Source organism: Bombina bombina, chromosome 2, assembly GCF_027579735.1.
Source record: "Bombina bombina isolate aBomBom1 chromosome 2, aBomBom1.pri, whole genome shotgun sequence".
NCBI classification, from domain to species: Eukaryota; Metazoa; Chordata; class Amphibia; order Anura; family Bombinatoridae; genus Bombina; species Bombina bombina.
In genome coordinates this window covers 797,599,139-797,602,494 of record NC_069500.1, presented here as the reverse complement: position 1 = coordinate 797,602,494, position 3,356 = coordinate 797,599,139, and the positions used below count along the sequence as shown (strand labels likewise).

At 33.2% G+C, this 3,356-nt stretch overlaps 1 pseudogene; it reads right to left on the bottom strand.

The window, feature by feature from the left end:
- Positions 1-992: 992 nt before the first annotated feature.
- LOC128647285 (olfactory receptor 11L1-like) lies at positions 993-1,923 on the bottom strand (annotated as a pseudogene).
- Positions 1,924-3,356: the final 1,433 nt, after the last annotated feature.

Below are 3,356 nucleotides of genomic sequence, written 5' to 3'. Positions count from 1 at the left end.
ACTTTTCCCAGGCCTTATTGCTAACCTCAAAACTGCTCATAACTGAGAACTTTAATTATATACAATGACACATTGGTTTGAAGGATAGGGAGATTGATAGATCCTGACTCATTGTTGCTTCCCAACACCATGAGAAAATAACTCTCACTTTGTTAAAGGGACTGTCTACTCAAGATTTTTTATTGTTTAAAAATATAGATAATACCTTTAATATCCATTCCCCAATTTTGCGTAACCAACACTGTGATATCAATATATTTATTACCTCTGTGATTACCTTGTATCTAAGCCTCTGCAGACTGCCCCCTTATTTCAGTTCTTTTGACAGACTTGCATTTTAGACTTGCCAATCAGTGATGACTCATAAATAACTCCACTGGAGTAAACACAAGTTTACATTTTTTGGACAAAAGCATACGCTTTGTTTGACTTGCATTTTTATTAGATAACATTTTAAGGTGAATCAAAACAGTAAATTAGGTTGTAAAACTGACTGTATGGGGAGCTCTGGTACTTACCTAAAAAATGTCCAATCTAAATATTATAAAATAAAATACTAAGCATATATACACACTAATAGAACTTACAAGATTTTCATTTTTAATAAATCTCAAAAGTTATATAAGTTCATAAAGGCTTTCCTTATACAGTTTGTTATGTTATGTTGAGGTAAAATGCTTAGTAGAACATGATCCAGATTTCTCTGTAGAACCACGGAATTTGCGGCACTATACAAATAAATAATAATAATAGCTCTGCTAAATACTGTACTATAATGAAAGAGGATCCAACTGGATATGTGAATGTGTAGGTTATTTAATTTTACTTTTTAATGGGTTAAAGAAAGAGAGTGGTTAGGGGAACATATGATAAATATCTTTCCTGATTTGAATAATAAAAAAAAACTTAGAACACTTTCAAGACGTTGAGTTATGAACAAGAAATAAAAGTATTTTGTTGTGAGCAATTATCAGATTAAAAAATATGTATCTTTAGCTCTTTGTTATAAATAGCTTTTTCATAGCTATCCTAATATCTTGATTCCTCAGGCTATATATTATTGGATTAAACAATGGAGTAAACACTGTGTATAGAAGAGACACAGCTTTATTTAAGTCATTTGAATGTCCTCTGAAGGGAACCATGTATTTAATAATTAATGTGCCATAATAAGCAGATACAACTGCCAGGTGAGAACTGCACGTTGAAAATGCCTTTTTTCTTCCAGTGGTGGATGGTATTTTAATGATAGTAAAAAATATGTAGATATAAGTTACAGTAATAAAAATGAATGGAATGATCACGGTAGGGATAGAAGACATAAATACTTCCATTTCTACTAGATAAGTGTCTGAGCAAGAAAGCTCCATTAATGGGGCAAAATCACAATAGAAATGGTCGATTATATTGGCACCACAAAAAACTAATTTAAATACGGGAATGACTGCAATTAAAGGTAACGTTATACCTAAAATCCAAGATACGATTGCAAGGGAGAGGCAAAGATTGTTGTCCATAATTGAAGTATAGCGTAACGGACTACAGATAGCCAGGTATCGATCATAAGACATCATCATGAGAAGAAAACACTCTGCAATAGTTGAAATGCATAATACATAAAACTGGGTGAGGCAGCTCTTAACAGGAATTGAACTCCCTTCTTCCAGTAGAACACGTAACATGTTTGGAATAACAGTGCTTGTTAGCAGAATGTCTGAGGCCGACAAATGGCTAAGTAGAAAATACATGGGTGATTGTACTTGGTAACTCACACATACTAAAAAGATAATCAGTAGATTTCCTATTATTGTCAAACAATAAAGAATGAAGAACAAAAAAAAAGAGTAAACCTTTGAAGTTTTGAATATTCTCAAACCCCAAAAGCAAAAAATCTTTATTGATTGTCTTGTTCTTCTTATACATTTCCTGTGGACACAAAAAAATAACATTATTCACCTATCCAGAAATTAAAGTTATTTTAAAATGATCAATCCTAGCATTAATATTATATAGTCAAGCAAGGTGTTTTTTATTTTAAAGTTTATTTTGTATTTGTTTAACCTTACCTCCAAAATATTAAAAACAAATAAAACTGTAGAATTTATTAAGAATGCCTTACTAATACTTGTCATCTTCCAAGTCTGCTTCAAAGGTAGATGTTACCAGAATCACTGCTCTTCCAGGGTCCTGTTCATATGATTCATCTCCCTCTGGACCAGCTAAATCTCTATTCGCATTTTGTTTACATGACGAGTAAACTTTGTTAAGAGAAAGTATGTTTGTGTATACTGCTAACCCCATTTACATACCTAATTACTGATCAAGATAACCTGTGTCGCAGTACAGTTAATTAATCCCCGCCCCCTATAATATAAGGGTATACACCAATCAACTACAGCTCATCGCTCTGTCCCTATTGTTACAATGGATAAACCCGCCTCCTAGTGATGTAAATCATTTTGTTTCAACATGCAAAATGTTTCAACCCACAATGAGAGTTCAACCCTTTTTGTAGCATATTAGAAGAGGCTCTACATGTGTATTATATGTGCCTGAAGAAGGGAACAGTTAATTAGAGATAAGGGGGCAAACCCTATTTATATACAAGGTCTGAATCCCCAATTTTAACAATACTATCCCTACTATTACGTAGGGGATTCATTAAAAAATGGGCTAGACAAAAACTCAAAAGTAGTTGCTAAAGTCAAATACAAAAAATAAGAAAATATTTATTGTTCAAAAAATATCTTATATGAACTTCCACAGACTAAATTGTATAAAAACCTAATGAATCGTATCTAAAAACCATTTGACTATATTATGAATATAGGGAAGGAGATGCACAAACATTTACAATATAAAAAACAAATTAAATTGCAAATTAAAAACACCCTACATATTAAAACCCCAAAAAACAAACTAGCTGTACCTGCACTAACCTCAACTCATAAATGCTCTTTATGTGAATACGTATAAAAAGGAACTCTAAATTCATATCTAGGGCTCCATGTACTAAGCAGTCAGCAAGCTACCCGCAACAAATTTCACGTCAAAACTCGCAAACTGATATGTACAAAGCCGTCAACTATGTTCAAACTAGCATCTTTAAAATTGCGAGCGTACTTACCCACCAAACCTCGCTACCTCTCCATTTTTCACTGTAATTAGACACATTTGACCACCAACTCGCCAAAAACAAATGTACTAAAAAATCTATTTGTCCGCTCGCGACAATTTCCGCTCCCACCTCGTTATTTTTGCCTCGCCACCTTTTAGGTGGCAGGCAAGGTACAAAACAATAGGAAAGTCACTCGAGACGCCAGTCTAGACATATATAAAAGGCAGTAATATTAGCA